The sequence below is a fragment of the Bos taurus genome, chromosome 24 (assembly GCF_002263795.3).
Source record: "Bos taurus isolate L1 Dominette 01449 registration number 42190680 breed Hereford chromosome 24, ARS-UCD2.0, whole genome shotgun sequence".
Taxonomy (NCBI): domain Eukaryota; kingdom Metazoa; phylum Chordata; class Mammalia; order Artiodactyla; family Bovidae; genus Bos; species Bos taurus.
The window spans coordinates 43,176,793-43,196,629 of NC_037351.1; the positions used below are offsets into that span (position 1 = coordinate 43,176,793).

The following is a 19,837-nucleotide window of genomic DNA, read 5'->3' on the forward strand; positions in this document are numbered from 1 at the left end:
TCATTGTTCAGTTGTCGGTTGTATCCGACTCTGCGACCCTGGGGACTGCAGCACTCTACGCTTCCTTGTCCTTCACTTTCTCCCTGAATTTGCTCAAACTCATGTCCATTGAGTTGATGATATCATTCAACCAGCTTATCCTCAGTCATCCCCTTCTCCTCCTGCCTTCAATCTTTCCCAGCATCAGGGTCTTTCCCAATGATTCAGTTCTTTGTATCAGGTGGCCAAAGTATTGGAGCTTCAGCATCAGTCCTTCCAATGAATATTCAGAGTTGGCATTATACAGAAATACATGTTCTCTGTTCACAGAAAGATGTCTATGAAAGATGTGTAATCCTCTTAGGTTCTTGGCCAGATCTGAACATCTGCAGGATGTTGAAACATTGGTTGTGTGATGACCCACCCCTTGAGCTCTGTTATTCTGAGAACTCATCGCTCCACCAAAGCAGAGAAGGATTTCTGCTCCTGCGAAGGAGCGAGCTGAGCAGCCAGGGAAGGCCTCGCGCCCTAGAAGTCTGGCTTCTGTCTGCTCTCTGCTCCCAGGGATGGTGGGGCCGTGAGGGCTATGTGGTCACCAGGTTGAAGAGGACTGGCCCCGGATCAGTTAACCAACCCCAGCAAGTGTCACAGGCACGTCCCTATGAATCATAAAGCAGAAGCACCCAGGCTGGGATCCCCAGGGACCGTTTTCAGAGCCACAAACTCCAGACTTGACCACACTGCCCACCAGGGGAACCAGGCCACCAGCTCAGTAAAGCCAGCCAGATATTCCTTCTCAAAAAATGATACTTTGTGGCTGGAGACCAAGCCAGTCAACAGAGGGTAACCTGAAGCTCTTAAACCCTGGGGAGATGCAGCCAGATGAGGACAGAAGCTCAGCGCATCAAGGAGAAATGTGGTCTGGAGAGAGAAGCGGGTCCACACAAAGGCCGTGGAAACTGAAGACCTACTGGCCCCAGAAACAGAGACAGGTGGCCTCTCTGATGGCTTGGAACCCCCACTGTGGCCCAGCTGAGTTCTTGCCAGTCCTTAGCCATCAGGGATTTAGGGCGCTTGCATCCCCTGGTTATATCCCTTTAGAGTGACCAAAAGCTTCCTGCTGCTGCTGCTGCTAAGTCGCTTCAGTTGTGTCCGACTCTGTGCGACCCCATAGACAGCAGCCCACCAGGCTCCCCCGTTCCTGGAATTCTCTAGGCAAGAACACTGGAGTGGGTTGCCATTTCCTTCTCCAATGCACGAAGGTGAAAAGTGAAAGTGAAGTCGCTCAGTCAAGTCCGACTCTTAGCAACCCCATGGCCTGCAGCCTACCAGGCTCCTCCGTCCATGGGATTTTCCAGGCAAGAGTGCTGGAGTGGGGTGCCATTGCCTTCTCCTGAGATGCCACTAAATATTCAGCTAGTTGGTAAAGGCTCCAACTTGTTTCATTTTATGAACTAAACCAAGCATAGCTTAGTGACTGAACAACAATAGTCAAAGCTATGGTTTTTCCTGTAGTCATGTACGGATGCGAGAGTTGGACCATAAAGAAGGCAGAGGGCCAAAGAATTGATGCTTTCGAGCTGTAATGCTGAAGAATACTCTTGAGAGTCCCTTGGACAGCAAGGAGATCAAACTAGTCAATCCAAAAGGAAATCAACCCTGAATATTCATTAGAAGGACTGATGCTGAAGCTGAAGCTCCAATACTTTGGCCACCTGATTCGAAGAACTGACTCATTGGAAAAGACCCTGATGCTAGGAAAGATTGAGGGCAGGAGGAGAAGGGGACGACAGAGGATGAGATGGTTGGATGGCATCAGCAATTTAATGGACATGAATCTGAGCAAATTCAGAGAGATAGTGAAGGACAGGGAAGCCTGGTGTGCTGGAGTCCATGAGGTCGCAGAGTCGAACAGGACTTAGTGACTGAACAACAAAAACAAGCATGGCTTATTTATAAATCCCCCATTGTTTCCAATATTTGGCATTATAAGCATCCTTGTAGTCATATCTCTGAATGCATCCACAGTTTTTTTCTAGAGCTGAATTCCGAGAAATGGAATTGCTAGGCTGTGTGGATATTTTAATGTGTATTGCTTATTGCCTTCAATTAACTTTATACTTGGAGGAGCAGTATTTGACAGCCCCTGTTTAAATCTGTCCTCCCAAAACTGACTATTTGTTGTCAGTCTTATTTTTTTTTGTCTCTGACAGTATGTTAGGTTGAAAACAAGACCTTCATTTTAATTTTTCATTTTATTGACTGAACTTTTTATGAGATATTGATGGGCACTTATAATATTTGTGTGTTTGTATGCGGGCGTGCATGTGTACATATCTTAAGTTCATGACCTTTGCTTATTTTCCATTGCTGTGGTCAACAGTCTCTTATTGATCTGTAAGAGATTTTCAACTTAACCCATTATCTGTCACATAGCTTAAATGTTTTTCTTATTGTTTAATTTTAAAATTTTGTTCATGTTTTTTGACACAGAGTTTTGCAGTGTTTTCCCTTATTCTAGTTGAAATTAGGAAAATAATATGTGATCATTAAAAAAACCAACAACAAAAATATGTAAAGTAAGAATGTGAAAATCTGCCCCCCCTACCATTTACCCCATCATATCCCAATCCTAATCTGAGGGGTGGGTCTATTTTGGGGCCCCCTTTTTATCTCTGTCGACAGTTAACCCCTTAATGATTTCAGATACTATTTGCACTGCTAACACGCAAACTTCTGTCTCCTGGAACTGCCCTCTGAACTCACCTCTGATATCCAACAGCCTGGTTGACACCTCCACTCAGATAACATGAAGGCATCTTAAACCTGCTGTGTCTGTGTCAGGTAGAATGGTCTGGGCTACCTGTGATGTAACTTGAACTTCACGCTCCGCTGGGAAAGTCCTGATGCAGACAGTGCATCAGCAGTAGCTCCAAGAGTCACGTGCCTACTCTGAGCTCTGTGCTGGGGTGAAGTCTGCTCCCCCTCACACTGGATCGAGACAGTTGTCAGGGTACCAGCCTCATCCCTTCGTACCACAGTGTCCAGAGGAAGAAGTGACATTGTTTTCTGATGCATTTCTCTCAGGGAAGAATATACTTTGTTCTCATAAGTCTCCACAATACTTCTCCCCTAACCCATTCCTAAACCTGCCCTCTGGTGTGGAACGCCCTGCACTGATTGCCTCAGGCCAGGTTTCAGAAATTAGCCATTAACCAGGAGAGATGAACTGACCCTTAGCGCCATTCGGCCAGCTCTGGAGGAGAAGGTGAAGCCAGCTTTTCCTGAATCACTTGGAGTAAAGTCTGGTAAATATAGATACAAGGAATAATCTAGGCTGGGTTAAACGGATGCGGACTAGGAAGTCATCAGTGTCCAAGGAGAAGTGTTTTACCTTCCTCCCCCAGCTGTGTCTTCCCTTAGTTCTCCCAGCCTTAGCAAACAGCAGGGCCATTGTTGTTGTTATTCGGTCACTAAGTTGTGTCCAACTCTCTGCGACCCCAAGGACTGCAGGATGACAGGCTTCCCTGTCCTACACCATCTCCCGGAGTTTGTTCAAACTCATGTCCATTGAGTCAGTGATGCCATCCAACCATTTCTTCTTATGGCATGCCCATAACCACAGTCATGAAACCCGGAAGTCATACTTGAATCTTGTAGTCACCCACCCCTCTTGATGTATTGTTTATGTTCTTATGCGAAGAGTTGACTCATTGGAAAAGACTCTGATGCTGGGAGGGATTGGGGGCAAGAGGAGAGGGGACGACAGAGGATGAGATGGCTGGATGGCATCACTGACTTGATGGACGTGAGTCTGAGTGAACTCCGGGAGTTGGTGATGGACAGAGAGGCCTGGCGTGCTGCAATTCATGGGGTCACAAAGAGTCGGACACGACTGAGCGACTGAACTGAACTGAAGCAGTAAATTGACTTTAAAGAAATTAAGAAAATTATATGTATTTCACATTTATCCATTTTTTTTTTATCTTTTTCTGATACTTTGGATCTTTGTTTAGATCCAGGTTTCCATCTGGTATAATTTCCCTCAGCTTTTGTTTCACTGAAAAGATGATTATTTTACCCCCTTTGTTTTTTGAAGGATGTTCTCATAGTGATAGCAAATTCTAAATTGACTCTCTCTGCACTCCCACCTCAAAAATGTCATTTCATTGCCTTTTGGTTTAAATTATTTTTAATGACAAATCAGCTGTCATTCTTATTATTTTTTTCATGTAATCTTTTTTTCTCTGCCTCTACTTAAGATTTTCTCTGTATCTTTCAGCAATTGAACTATGACATGCTAGGGTGTGGTTTTATTTATATTTTTCTGTTTGTGCATGCTAAGTGCTAAGTTTCTTCAGTCCTGTCCAACTCCTTGCGGTCTTGTCAGAATCTGATATGTAAGGGAGTTGGACTACAGTTTTAGGTGTTTTTGACTTACCTCTGGATTCCATTGCATCAAGATTCTAGAATCCACAATCTTAAGTGGATTAAACCAGCAACAAAAAAGAAAATACTATGTGACTTCACTGTGAAATATATGGTCAAAATCATAAAAATAGAAAGTATAACAGTGGTGTGGCTTCCCTTGTGGCTCAGCTGGTAAAGAATACAGCTGCAATGCAGGAGCCTGGGTTAGATCCCTGGGTTGGGAAGATCCCCTGGAGAAGGGAAAGGCTACCCACTCCAGTCCTGACCTGGAGAATTCCATGGACTGTATAGTCCATGGGGTCGAAAGGAGTCGGACATGACTTAGCGACTTTCACTATAACAGTGGTTGCCAGAGGCTGAAGGGAGAGGAGATGAAGAATTAATGCTTAATAGATACAGAGTTTCAGATTTACAAGGTAAAAGTCTTATGGGAGTGGGTGGCACTGATAGCTGCATAGCCTGTGAATATCACTGAACTGCGTGCTTAAACATGGTTAAGATGGTGAACTTTGTTATGTGTATTTTAACACAATACAAAAATTAGAATTTAATTTTTAAAAAAAGAATTAGAGTCTACCAGTCATATAAGTTATTTTACTTTATACAGACACCCAGGAAAGTTTGATCTTACTGAATTCAGGCAGGTTGTTCTGTGTGGATAGAAAGCCTTAGTGTAGAGGCTTTCCTTGCAACTCAGTAGTAAAGAATCTGCCTGCCAATACAGGGGACAGGGGTTCGATCCCTGATCCAGGAAGATCCCACATGCTGAGGAGCAACTAAACTTGTGTGCCACAACTACTGAGCCTGTGCTCTAGAATCCAGAAACCACAACTGCTGAAGCCTGAGCAACCTAGAACCTGTGGTTTGCAACAAGAGAAGCCACTGTAATGAGAAGCCTGAGCACCCCAACTAGAGAGTAGTCCCTGCTAGCCACAACTAGAGAAAAGCCCACACAGCAACAAAAACACAGCATATTCATAAATAAATAAGTAAAATTATTTATACAAGAAAGCCTGAGTGCAGCCAATGGTATTTCCGATCCACCTCTGTTGAGAATAACTTGGTAGCCTTCAGCTCAGTATATGCTGCTAAAGTTTTTAAATTTAGATAAAGAAATTTAACTCTTTGGTTTAGGAAATTCACACCACACACACTACTACTGTAGAGAAAGGGGCAGTGATCTATGATAATATAAAATGTTACAGTAAAGAATCATTATTTTATAAAATTAATGGCTTTTAGTAAAAGCTTCTGAAATCACTTAGACTCCTCCATAATGAAAGAGGTGATGTGTCCCTTGGGCCCATTTGTGATCTTTGTGCCAAACTAAATGTTAACCAGAATCATAAAGAAAAGTTCTGCTGCCAAACCACCAACTGTGCTCTGAAAACCCAAAACAGCAAAGAAGTGAAAAGTTAAACAGAAACAAACAAGCTTACAACTTTGTGAAGCCAGGATAAACAAGGGAAGTGTGTTTACTAATATCCAGAAACATTTCAAAATATAACAATCTGTATCTACATGCATTAAACCAAAGTGGAGCTTTCCAACTCCACTTGATCACCATGAAAATTATCTTAGTCTTTCCCATTTTATCTGTGACCTCTAACTTCAACATTGAGAACCCTGGTTCCCACCAAATATCTTCCATTTACTAAATTGTTCAATTACATGGTAGCAGTTTCACAACTCGGAGAAGGCAATGGCACCCCACTCCAGTACTCTTGCCTGGAAAATGCCATGGACGGAGGAGCCTGGTGGGCCTCAGTCCATGGGGTCGCTAAGAGTCAGACACGACTCAGCGACTTCACTTTCACTTTTCGCTTTCCTGCATTGGAGAAGGAAATGGCAACCCACTCCAGTGTTCTTGCCTGGAGAATCCCAGGGACAGGGGCGCCTGGTGGGCTGCCGTCTATGGGGTCGCACAAGGTCGGACATGACTGAAGCGACTTAGCAGCAGCAGCAGCAGTTTCACAACTGTTGACCCACATCCCTTAAAACCAGCTTTGAGGTGGGGTAGAACAATGGCACCCCACTTGAGTACTCTTGCCTGGAGAATCCCATGGATGGAGGAGCCTGGTGGGCTGCAGTCCATGAGGTCGCTGGGAGTCGGACACGACTGAGCGACTTCACTTTCACTTTTCACTTTTCTGCATTGGAGAAGGAAATGGCAACCCACTCCAGTGTTCTTGCCTGGAGAATCCTAGGGGTGGGAGGGCCTGGTGGACTGCCATCTATGGGGTCACACAGAGTCGGACATGACTGAAGTGACTTAGCAGCAGCAGCAGCAGAACAACTAGAGAACAAAGAGAAGGTTGGGGAGGAGCCAGAGGGGCCGACAACCCAATGGGACTGGGGCATAAGGGGCACAGGGGAAGGTTTCTGGTGACAGAGTTCCAGACTTACAAGAACAAAGGGTCTCCAGCACCTTCGGACAGATGCATGTCTTCACTTGTTAAGAGAGAATAGAGTCAAACGGTAAGGCCACTGTTTCTACTACATGGGAAAAATGGAAACGCTTGATGGTCCCCCAGCACTTCCGCAGGGTGTAGGAACGCTGCTGGTGAGGCTGATTCAAGCATGTTGCAAAAGGTCCCCAGATTCCACCAGAGCTCACAGTGCACTGCTCTGACACAGTATATCTGCTGCTTCACAGGGATGTTCATTAGTGCACTGTGTTCAAAGCAGCACAATGGACCCAACTGTCCATCAGTGGGAGACTGGTTCCAATGCCTGGCATATACAAACGCTCACTAATGCCTATTGAATGAATGAATGTGTATTCACTTGTATAAAATGAAGCACGTATAGCAGTTTACATATACATACATATGCACATACATATACACATACCCATAGAAAGGGTCAATATATGATGTGAAGTGAAAAAACAAATCACAGAATTATTTTATTTATAATAGAATCTGATTCTTGAAAAAATGTATATGTGTAATAAATTTCTGGAAAGGTACATTTTTTAAAAAAACCCATAATTCTGGCTATTTATGGGAAGCAGAAATGGATGACAGAGGAGGGAAAGTGCTAAAGAAATATTTAGCTTTTCATTTGCTTTTTGAATTTTAAAATCGTGTTTATTACTTTTGTATAATAAAAAGAGTAAACAATCTCATTTTCACATCACTTCTTTTGTGTTTATATAGTTTTTTGTCTGTGGTGCTATTTAGAGTAAACTGTTTATATAAAGGTTAAACAAAACTAAAGGACAAACATGTATGATATTCAATTTTTTTTTTCTTTTCTTTGGTATTCAATTTTAAGCAGTATTTGTGTGATACAAATGTCCTCAGGAACCCCAACCCTTCACTGAACTCTGCCCCTCACTTAAATGGTTTGCATGCATGTATTTTAGGGAACTTGATCGACGCACCAAATGAAGCTAGATGGGAGGGAGGCTGAGGATTCACGGTAGCCAAGCTTGGAAGCCAAGTGACTGGGAGGGATGTCAGGCCCCAGTGAACACTGAGACTTTGGGGGGTCCCCCAGGGTAGCCTTGTCAGCACTCCTAGAGGGATCTTGGTTTGAGCCTTATTTTATCTACTTTTTTTTTTTTTAAGGTTTTTAGTTAATTTATTTTCCCACCCCACACAGCATGTGGGATCTTAGTTCACTAACCAGGGATCGAACCCATACCCCCTGTATTGGAAGAGCAGAGTCCCAATCACTGGACCCCCAAGGAAGTTCCTATTTTATTTACCTTTGAAACAAAGGGTGACCCACTGAGACTTACCTTGCAAATTAAAGACCACAGGCTGTGAACCAGCTTTCTGGAAACATGGAGAAGTGAGTGGCTGTCATTCTGTCCTTGTAGCTGGGAGCTTCACAAAGGACAGAATGCTCAGGCTGGACAGTGAAGCGAGCAGGAAAGTTTGCTGGGAGGAGGAGGGGTGGCAGAGGAGACCTTGGGAACAAGACAAACAGCGTGGGGGGACACTGCCAGCGCTCACTGACTTCCACTGACTGTCCTCCTGGCAGCCTTGCAGTTAGCCGGTGACTGGTTCTGCCTGTTGAGGAAACATTCATCAGTAATCAACCTAAGAAAGAAATGGAAATTGTTATGCTTGGGGTGACTTGTGTGCACCAAAGCGTTCCTATGGCCTCAGCTTTGCTTCAGTTTCTGTTGCTCCCAAGGCTCCACTGGTCCTTCCTCTTCTCCAGGTTGGATCCTCTAGATCCTGTAGTTTCCATGGGTGCCAATATCTTTCCAATAAGTGTTGCCTGTGTTTGAGATGGCACCCAAGAAACCTGATGGATAGACACTAAATTTGGTTAAAAAAAATTTTTTTTTCCTTATATAGTGAACAGTACAGTATTTCAATTCTAGCACAACTATAAAAGGTAGAACTTTCGAATTAGTTTGGTCATTTGCTGATATACCAAATCCCACTTCAGTCCATAAGTGCTTTGGAAATACAATGAGATCCTGTCACTTGATGTCGATGTCACATGCAGCACGGGAATTTGGAACAAAGCCTTCTGGGAGATCATGAGTTTCCCATGTGAACAAATGTGCATGGTGGCAACAGCTGAGGTGTGCAAGGCTGGTTGCACTGTGTGGGTCAGCTGAGTTGGACCACAGAGAAACTGCACAAACACAGGGGTGGAAGCAAGCAGCTGGAGGTCTTTACTTTGGGGCTCAGGGCATCTCAGGGAGGAGGGAGACCCCAGAATATTCTTAGTGGAGGACAGGTATAGCAGGAACACAACTTGCTACAAAACACTGTCATCTAAATAATCCCATATTGAATCTTTGAAGAACCCGCTGACAGGGGTTATATTACCCCATTTTCATGATAGAGAAACCAAGCCTCAATCAAAGAAATGTATCTGTTTTTGCCTGGAAGACTCAGAAGGCAAAGTCTGGGACAAGGTCAAGGGCTCTGTCTTTCAGAAATGCAGCTACGGAGAGCAGGGGTCAAGGCCAGGAACCAAACTGGAAGGAAATAGAGTACAATGTAAAATTTTATCATGAAAGAACCTAGGAAACTGAGTTTCATTCACTTTACAATTTAAACAAATACATTGCAACTGCCAATGTATTAATCATTCCTTCCAGGTGGGCAAAGCTATGATCTAGCTACATAGAGGAATGGAATACCTTGGCAGTTGGTGCTCTGTCTCCCGGAGGTGGAAACATTGTTTCTAGGTGAGAGTTCCTGATTTCACATTTCACCTAGAAGTAAACTTCAGTGGGTATAAAATCTCCCATCTCATTGCTGTCTTCTACCCGCAGTATAAATAGGGCTCCCATAATAAAAAAGTGCGGCTGTAATAGGAGAAACAGAATCAATATGGTGATGGATCAATCGCAAACATTTATGTAGACTGAGGTTTGTTTTTGAATTGAATTTTATTGCCATTGCAGATTATTCAATTTTTACTGAGTTATTATTAGCAAGTTTCATCAGCTATTACCAGGAGGTGCAGCCACTGACCAGCGGGAATAAATGCAGAAGAACCAGGACGCCATCCTCAGCGTCTCCAGAGAAAAATGACCATCTGCTAATGCACGGCAAAGGCCTGTGCTCTATAAGGACTTTATAAATAACAATGTCAGCATATCCATTCATCACATAGAGTGGCTAATATGTATTTTTCATGCTACTTTCTAAGGATCAGAATTTACTCGGATAGAAAGCTGTTGTTTATCCTTGTTGAAGTTCTCGTTTAATATCATAAAAATCAATAACTGAATTTGAATTTACTTGTTCTTCTTACCATCATCTAAATAATTATTAAATGAAACCAAATGATAAGCTTTTTCTCTGTAAGTGGAAGTTCACATTCAATTTAAGACATTTTGCAAAGCAGCATCACTTTCTGAAAACAATAATTGCCTGGCAAATTATTCTCTGATGGCCCAGTGCTATTCTTGTCACATCAGGAGTGTTTGATGCAGGAAAGCCTCAGGGGACGGAAGAAGCAATGTCCTCATTGCTCTAAAGTTGGACAGAAGGGAAAGAGCCCCAGATACCTTACTCTCTCCCAAGCTGAGAGGTTCAGTGAGCTCAGGTCCTGGCACTCTGTCTGCCCCTCTGCTCTGAACACACCTGTGGCACAGACATGACACGAGAGGCAGGTGGCAGCAGGAGGGCCCAGGTACAGGTGAAGGAGGAAACAGACAGAACAGGCTCCATCTTGAAAGCAGGACTCCATCTTGGGCTGGACTGTGGACTTTGAGCTAGAGCCAGACATCCTGGAATGTGAAGTCAAGTGGGCCTTAGAAAGCATCACTATGAACAAAGCTAGTGGAGGTGATGGAATTCCAGTTGAGCTATACCAAATCCTGAAAGATGATGCTGTGACAGTGCTGCATTCAATATGCCAGCAAATTTGGAAAACTCAGCAGTGGCCACAGGACTGGAAAAGGTCAGTTTTCATTCCAATCCCAAAGAAAGGCAATGCCAAAGAATGCTCAAACTACCACACAATTGCACTCATCTCACACGCTAATAAAGTAATGCTCAAAATTCTCCAAGCCAGGCTTCAGCAACATGTGAACTGTGAACTTCCTGATGTTAAAGCTGGTTTTAGAAAAGGCAGAGGAACCAGAGATCAAATTGCCAACATCCGCTGGATCATGGAAAAAGCAAGAGAGTTCCAGAAAAACATCTATTTCTGCTTTATTGACTATGCCAAAGCCTTTGACTGTGTGGATCACAATCAACTGTGGAAAATTCTGAAAGAGATGGGAATACCAGACCATCTGACCTGCCTCTTGAGAAATTTGTATGGAGGTCAGGAAGCAACAGTTAGAACTGGACATGGAACAACAGACTGGTTCCAAATAGGAAAAGGAGTTCGTCAAGGCTGTATATTGTCACCCTGTTTATTTAACTTATATGCAGAGTACATCATGAGAAACGCTGGGCTGGAAGAAACACAAGCTGGAATCAAGATTGCCGGGAGAAATATCAATCACCTCAGATATGCAGATGACACCACCCTTATGGCAGAAAGTGAAGAGGAACTCAAAAGCTTCTTGATGAAAGTGAAAGTGGAGAGTGAAAAAGTTGGCTTAAAGCTCAACATTCAGAAAATGAAGATCATGGCATCTGGTCCCATCACTTCATGGGAAATAGATGGGGAAACAGTGGAAACAGTGTCAGACTTTATTTTTCTGAGCTCCAAAATCACTGCAGATGGTGACTGCAGCCATGAAATTAAGACGCTTACTCCTTGGAAGGAAAGTTATGACCAACCTAGATAGCATCTTCAAAAGCAGAGACATTACTTTGCCAACAAAGGTTCATCTAGTCAAGGCTATGGTTTTTCCTGTGGTCATGTATGGATGTGAGAGTTGGACTGTGAAGAAGGCTGAGCGCCAAAGAATTGATGCTTTTGAACTGTGTTGTTGGAGAAGACTCTTGAGAGTCCCTTGGACTGCAAGGAAGTCCAACCAGTCCATTCTGAAGGAGATCAGCCCTGGGATTTCTTTGGAAGGAATAACGCTAAAGCTGAAACTCCAGTACTTTGGCCACCTCATGCGAAGAGTTGACTCATTGGAAAAGACTCTGATGCTGGGAGGGATTGGGGGGCAGGAGGAGAAGGGGATGACAGAGGATGAGATGGCTGGATGGCATCACTGACTCGATGGACGTGAGTCTCAGTGAACTCTGGGAGTTGGTGATGGACAGGGAGGCCTGGCGTGCTGCGATTCATGGGGTCGCAAAGAGTTGGACACGACAGAGCAACTGATCTGATCTGATCTGATAGAAACGACATACCAACTGGAAAACCAGGCTGGAAGGAAGAGCCCCAGGGCTCTCTGTAGCCTAAAAGAATACACTAATTATCTGTGTAACCGGTAGAATCATACATTCTATTATGCTTGTTAGGGTATGACCACAGGCCTATTGATAATTGTCCACCATTAACTACCTAGGCTTAAGGCATATGAATCATGGGTTGACTTTGATTGTATCTTTCTTTTTCCTTTGTTCAGACTAGTTTCAGGGAACCTTATACACTTAGGGTATATAAGGTTTTCACAAAAACTTGTCAGGGTCCTTGGCTAAGAGGAGACTCTGCCTTGGGTTCGCCGGTGTAATAAACTGCACTCCACTATCTGCATTATCCTTCTAAGTGAGTTTGTTTCCTGGAATGTGTGGCTACAACACAGGTACAGCTGTGTCCGCAAAGCCTGTACTCAGCTCCACCCTCCCTCATCCCTCTTGGGAGCTGCACATGCTTTGGCATCGCCAGGCCCAGAGGAGGAGGCATCAGAAATGTGGAAGGGCCTGGAGAGACAGCCTTCAGTGGGCTGAATGGCTGTGGGGGTTGAGGGTAGGGGGAGCTTGTCAGCTAAGGTCTTCCCTGCTTGAGCCCCGCCCTCCTCTCAGCCCTCCAGCCACCTGGCCCCAGGATGTCTCCAGGGATAAGTAGCCAGGACACTCCATGCGTCTGAGATCTCAGCAAACAGGCATGGGAGCTGTGTTCTGATCTGAACCAAACCAAGGCAGAAGAGTGGTCGAGCCCAAGTCTGAGCTCCTGACCCACAGTGAGGCCTAACAAACCCAACGTCGGGGTTTGGAGCAGAAAAGGCTCATTACAGGGCCAACAGGAAGAATGGGCAGCTCATGCCCAACAGGCCTGAACTCCCGGATACTTTTGGGGGAAGATTTTTTGTTTTTAATTATTTATTTATCTATTATCAGTTGTGCCGGGTTTTCATTGCCACACGCAGCCTTCTCATTTTGGTGGCTTCCCTTGTTGTGGAGCACGTTGTTTTCAGGGATGTTCTTCTGTATCTCAAGTGTTAAAACCATCCGCTCCCCTCACACCAGGCTTTCCTGCAGGGCAAATATCGGTGACCTGGAAATTTTGCCTAAGACAGAAGATTCTGTGTAAATATGAGAAAACCTGATTTAAAGTCCTGACACTGTCTGGAGAGATCATAATCCATGCATAGAGTGCCAGTCAGCACCAAGGGCTCTGCATTTGGTTCCTTTAATTTTTGGACACTCTTAACTAGTACTATTACTAACTCCATCAGAGGGGTGAGAAGAGGAGGCACAGAGCTATTAATTGACTGGTAAAGTGATTATTAATCAATGAGGAGGCCAGCAGACCTGGTGGCTGTAATGCCCAGGCAGCCTTCATGAGCAAACTGACACCAAAGCCAGAACCAGGGCATCTGCATGCCAGAGAAAGGAGCGACGGGACAACCACAGCTCGACCCCAAATGGAGCCCCCGTGAAGTTACAGCCAAGCAAATACTGCCCTCGGGTTGCTTCTGCATCTTCTCCACAAGAACCTCCCCTTGTCCCGCTGTGGCACACTCCTAACCACATTCCAAGTGACATGCACTCAAGTCAACTCCTGAGATGTGTATTGTGCCTCAGGATTCGCTGAAGTTCACGAGGCAGGCCAGGGTCGAAGCTACATCAGCATCAAGCTGTCTGACTACAAACCTGCCTGGTGGACCCAGATCTCATCCTCTAGGAAATGAAGGGAACAAGCACCAGGTGAGTGGTCTCAACCTTGGCATCACCAGGGCACTGCCTAGGGAGCTTTGAGAGAAAGAATGTCTTACATCACTGGGAAAAAATATCCACAGTTCATTTATCTGACAAAAGCCTTGCATCTGGAATATTTAAGGCTGTCTCACAAATGAACAACAAAAGGACACAGACACTTTGTTGTCATGTGGACTATTTCTCTATTTACAAAAAAAAAGTGCCGCTGTTACAGCCTGGGTGCTGATACTGCCAGAAAGTGTGGCTCAGTTAACCTGGGGTGTGATCTGGGCAAGAGGAGCTTCAAAAGTTCTCCATGTGATTCCAGTATAAAAGTGAAGATGGGGGCATCTGTGCCAGGCCAGGGGCCAGTCCTAGGAGGGGCAGGGAGGGCTGTGTAATTTCCTTTGTAGAACCCAGTGCTCACTGTGTGTGTTTCCTACAGCTGCTGAGCAAATGACCACTAATGTCATAACTTAAAACAACCCAAACTTATTCCCTTACAGTTCTGGAGGCCAGTAGTTCAAAACAAGTCTTAAGGGGCTAAAATCAAGGTGTCAAGATGTCTTGTTCCTCCTGGAGGGTCCAGAAGAGCCTCTGCTCCTCACCTCCTCCGACTTCTGGAGGTACCCACGTTCCCGGACTCACGGCCACTTCGTGCCAACTTCTGCCTCTCATCAGGTCACCTTTGCCCTTGATGCTGGCCCTCCTGTGTCCCCCAGAGGACTGTCCGACCTCCTGAATAGTCCAGGGTGCTCGCCCATCCTAGGACCCTTAACTTAAATCACACCTGAGCAGTTTCTTCACCGTGGAAGGTAACCTCTTCACAGGTCCTGGGGATTAGGACGTTTACAGACCTGAGGGGCCTTGAATCCACTGCTCAAGTGCAGTTTTTCAGATGACAGAAGGAGAACTTACTCCTCTCCTGGAACCTTGGAACACAAAGGGCTCAGGAAGTTTCCACGGCTGATTCCAGCTACTCGGCAAAGCGACCTGCAAAAGATTCCCCTTCTCCCTAGATGCCATAGCACCGCACATCAGTGCCCCAGATAACTGCTCCGGGCAGTGATCACAGTAGCAGAAAACTCCATTTTTTTCCTCAGATCCCAGGACAACAAGCCCCATGATAACAGGAGACCTAGAGGACAGTCAGGCCCCGCCTCTCCCTCAGCCCCAGAACTGAGTGGAGATCCCTGCCGCCCCACCACTCTCTTCCCTCCTCACACCCAACCTCTCCCTCCCTCTCTGTTTAGTTGCCTGAATTCCTGACAAGGAGCATCAGGAATGTCCTGCCCTCGTGTTCCTGTTGAGGATTCCAAAGCTGCAGGGTTCCAACCATACCGACTCCATCCTCTGGCTCCACACCTCCACCTCCTGCCTGGCCAGGCCTCACCAACCTTTTCCCACCCAGATCTCCCACACCCAGGTGTTCGGTTTGATCCTCAACAAATGACAAACATCCTGAGGGTCAAGTGGGTCTGCTGGGAGGGAGCTGGGCTTCTGGAGCCCAGCCAAGCACACCGGTTAGGAAACTCCCAGACTGGGCCTCTCTGCAGTCATTAACGCCAGTAAAAGTCCATTATCTTGTAATTTTACTCCTACCATGTGCTTTTTTTAAGAAAAAAAAAATATTTGTTTATGACTGTGCTGGGTCTTCATTGCTGCACAGGCTTTACTCTAGTTGCAGCAAGCAGGGGCTACTCTCTAGTTGCAGTGTGCAGGCTTCTCAGTGCAATGACTTCTCTCATAACAGAGCACGGGCTCTGGGGCATGTGGGCCTCAGTAGTTGTGGCACATGGGCTCTAGAGTACAGGCTCAATAGTTGTGGCGTACAGGCATTTGAGATCTTCTTGGATCAGGGATCGAACCTGTGTCTCCTGCATTGGCACACAGAGTCTTTGGCACTGAGCCACCGTGGAAGCCTTACCATGTGCTTTTAACATGTAATTCAAGTGAGAGTGGGAAGAACAGATCCGAGGCTGTGCTTTCCTTTAGGCCCAGTAGCCACAGCCACCCTAGTCCTGAAACAGAGACTTCCTGGCAGCTCAGTTCACAGCTGTCCTCTGAACCTGTGCAGGAGAGAGGCCGAGTCCTTCATCCCAGCGCCAGCTGTTGCTTCTACACCAGGAGGGAGGCTCGAATGGCAAGGTGAATCCTGGCTGGTGTTCCAGAAGCAGCCTCCCCCTCACCAGGCCTCAGCTGGGCCCATGTGGGTGGTGCCCTCCTTGCCAGCTTCCTCTTCCCTTCCCAGCATGGCTTCTTCTCTGCCCAAACCCAAAGGAAGACTTGCCCTGGGCTCTCTGCACCTGTATTAGATGGACAGTGGAGAGAGGGTGCCTGTCTGCAGGACTGCTTTCTCCCTAAGGTGCTGCATAGAGAGGGAGGGAGAAGGCTGCCTCTCGGATGCTCAGGAAGGGGTCACAGATGCCTTGCCCAGCCAGCCCCTCTCTTCCCAGATGGTCACCTGTCAGTCTGGAGGTTACCCCTCTTTCTCCCTCGGGAGGGGCCCTCTCTCGCCCCCACATTCCTCCTCTTGGAGTGGATCTTCCATGGATCTCACCTTTCTGTGTGTCTTGCACACAAGGCACTGGCTTCCCTTTGTTCTGCTTAATCGTTTCAAGAACATCCGTCCAATGAGCAGCCTTTCTTCAGAGAAAAGGCAGCGTGCCCACACCTTTAGAAGGTAGAGAAAATACAAATTCCTGCTCATCATAAGATATTCCGGGTGCCCCAGCTCAGAGATCCTTCTGAACTCCCTATGCAGTGTTGTCCCCAGCGGTGTCTGGGCTCTGGGAGTGATGCAGGAAATTGCAGGTGCTCTGACTGCTGCGATTGTTGTGGCTACAGGTTACTGCCAGCGCAAGCCCCGCCGAACCCAAGAGCCTGCATGACCCTTCCCAGTCGGGTCCCCTCCAGGGTCTGGATTCAGGGCAGCTGCAGGCTAAGTCTTGGTGTTCTGAGCTCAAGTGTACTTGGCCAACAAGCACTGAATTTAGAAATGTGAAGATTTCATTTCTGATTTGATGATATGCTGTCTGCTCTGTTATAAATCATGGAAATTTTCAGACGTTGCCTTGCCTACAGCTAGGAATCTGCCCAGTTGCTGTGCATTTCAAAGTTCTGCATGAGATGTTTTAGTGCCACCTACAGGTCTCTGTCTCTGGAGGTGCTGTGGACAGGTGGTATACCCCACAGCCCACCCAGTGGGGTGGGGGACCATGCACTGGTGAAGCTCAGCAAATGGAATGCAGAGCTAAACAAGCTAAAAGCAAAAAGTACATATTGTACAATTTATGAAAGTACAAAAACAGGTGAAACTAATTGTATCAGGGTGTTGCAGAGAAACAGAACCCGTAGTATATTCTTTAAATCCCTTAAAATAAATCCCTTTCATATAAAATAACAATATAGAATAAGTCCCTATGTAAATGCACAGAGAATACCAATATATATTTATATATGGTTTATATTTAAAGAGATTTATTTTGAGGAATCAGCTCATGTAACTGTGGGTGCTGGCAAGCTGAGGTCTGTAGGACGAGCTGTCGGGCTGAAGACTCGGGCAGGATTTCTGTGCTACAGTCTTGAGGCAGACTTCCTTCTTCTGTGGGAAACCTCCGTCTTTGCTCTTGAGGCTTTAAATGGAATGGATGAGACCAATCCAATGCTCTGCATCTGCCTAGCACGATACAACTGTCCTGTGCATAGTTCTCCCTTAGATCCAATCAGGACAGTGTCATGAACGGGTCAGTGTGGTAGCTCATAGAAGAGAACAGCAATTGAGACCCCTGTGGGCTAAATTATGGCACAGGACTGAGGAGTGACACATGCCTGAGATAGGTCAGTGACGGTGTGGTGCTGGCCTTGCCAGATGAAAGCCAACTGCTCCTGGGGGTCTTTACTGACAGGGGAGGGAGAGAACAGCATCTGTCAGATCAACATCTGCAAACCAGGTGCCAGGGATGTGTAAGTTCTCAAGCGTTGAAACCACATCAGACATCAGTGAAACATCTGAGAGCTCTCCCTGCACACAGAGAAAGGCCATGTGAGGACACAGCAAGAAGGTGGATGTCTGGCAGTCAGGAATAGCACTCTCACCTTGAAATGAAGTCTGCTGGCACCTCGATCCATGACTTTCAGACTCCAGGCCTGTGAGAGAACACATTTCTGTTGTTTAAGCCACCCAGTCTGTGGTATCTTACTGTGGTACCCAAGCAGACCAGGACAACTGTGAAAGTGCATTGTTAGCCAAGCCTGCTAAAAGCAAACTGTTTCTGGTGGAAATCTTAATTAGCAAGTATTGAGGGAAATGCATCTGTCAGACCCAACAGCTGTGAACCAGCTCCCATGGGATGAGTTAATCAGCTTGAGCAATGAAACGACATCTGTAATAGCAAGGGCAGTTGCAGTGAATGCCTGCATAAGTATACAATAACCCACCATTATTCTCCAAGACCCAGCTGCCTTCTGCACAGGCCAGAGGTAAGCAGCACTGGGATGTGGTGGGTGCCACCAGCCCTGCATCCTTCAAGCCGTTATTGGTGGCAGTAAGCTCTGCAGTATTGTTTCTGGCTCCCTACTCTCCTCAGCAGGGGCAGCTCTAGTGGCATCCACTTGACCTTTCCCAGCATATAGCCCTCCTTCCACAGGTCAGGGAACCAACTTGAGGATTCTGCCTGTGGCCGAGTATGCCTACCCCAACCACATTCCAGAAGCAGGGAAATAACCACAGGATGGCTTTGAGGACCCACTGTGAGACACACCTGAGCCAGAAAACCTCTGGTCAGCTGACCTCCTCAAGGCCTGCTCTGACTGGTGGATCACAGTGATGTTTTGGGTCTCCTGAAATCAGGGTCAGTTTGGAGCTGCGTGTTCAGAATTCTTGAAAAGTCTAATTATTTCCTTTTCCCCAAAGCATAATCACCGTGGTAAAAGGCCCCGGGTCCCGTGAGGGAAGGCTGGAAGATTCAGTGTGTATTTTTGGCAGCACAGTAGGGTCTTTCCTCAAGGTGATCTGGCCTCCTCTTTATTCAAGGGTTTTTGGGTCTGTAAACTGGGTCAAGTGTGACGTTGACTGTAAGGCTGTCACTCTGTTTTTATGACTTTTGTGAGTACTTTCTCCGGCAATGAGTGTCTTTGACCTTAGAGCAGTTACAGTAGTTCTCAGTCATCATACCGGCAACTCACGGATTTGGGGGTGTGCCCTCGATGTACCGGGCCACAGTCCACACTGTCACATGTATGTGTCCTCTTAAAGTAACAATAAAATCTTACCATTTTTAGTGGGAGGGGAAAGGCAAGTGAAGGCGTTTCCAGCAAGGCCAAGCCATTTCTGCAGATCCTGGGGGGACGGGGACTGCCGGGGCCACGCCCCCGCCACACCGCTCGTCTTGGACACACGCTCCTTACGCACCGCTATTCTCTGCGCCCACTGCCGGGGCCCGGCCCGTCCCCCAGGGACACACGCCCCAACGCGATGAGATTGACTCAGGGCTGAGGCTTGCAGATGATAGTCTTAACCTTCATATTCCCCTAATCTCCACACTTCGACAGAGAGCTGCTTAAGTCCCCTTAGGGCACAGACGGGTTCTCCTTGCGGCTCAGCTGGTAAAGAATCCGCCCGCAATGCGGGGAGACCTGGGTTCGATCCCTGGATTGGGAAGATCCCCTGAGAGAAAGGCTACCCACTCCAGTATTCTGGCCTGGAGAATACCATGGACTGTATAGTGCATGGGGTCGCAAAAAGTCGGACACGACTGAGCGGCTTTTACTTCACTTCACTTCAGGGCACAGACTGCGCCGCAGCCAGGCGACAGAGTAACTACCGCGGCCTTTGCCGCGCCGTGTTTGACAGGCAGCCCGGCCTTGACAGGTATGGCGGACCGGGAGCGGAGCCTTACGGGGTTTGACGGGCAGGGGGCGGGGTCCCGCGGGGTATGACGGGCCGGGGG

The 19,837-nt window shown here is 46.5% G+C and overlaps 1 long non-coding RNA gene across 1 annotated transcript; it reads right to left on the reverse strand.

Moving 5' to 3' along the window:
• Nucleotides 1-11,277: 11,277 nt before the first annotated feature.
• Nucleotides 11,278-19,796, reverse strand: LOC132343781 (uncharacterized). The gene is made up of 4 exons (XR_009492736.1): nucleotides 19,161-19,796; nucleotides 16,447-18,035; nucleotides 14,805-14,879; nucleotides 11,278-13,255 (listed from the first exon to the last, which is right to left on the reverse strand). It is a non-coding gene; the product is annotated as an uncharacterized lncRNA (long non-coding RNA).
• Between the last annotated feature and the right edge of the window lie 41 nt (nucleotides 19,797-19,837).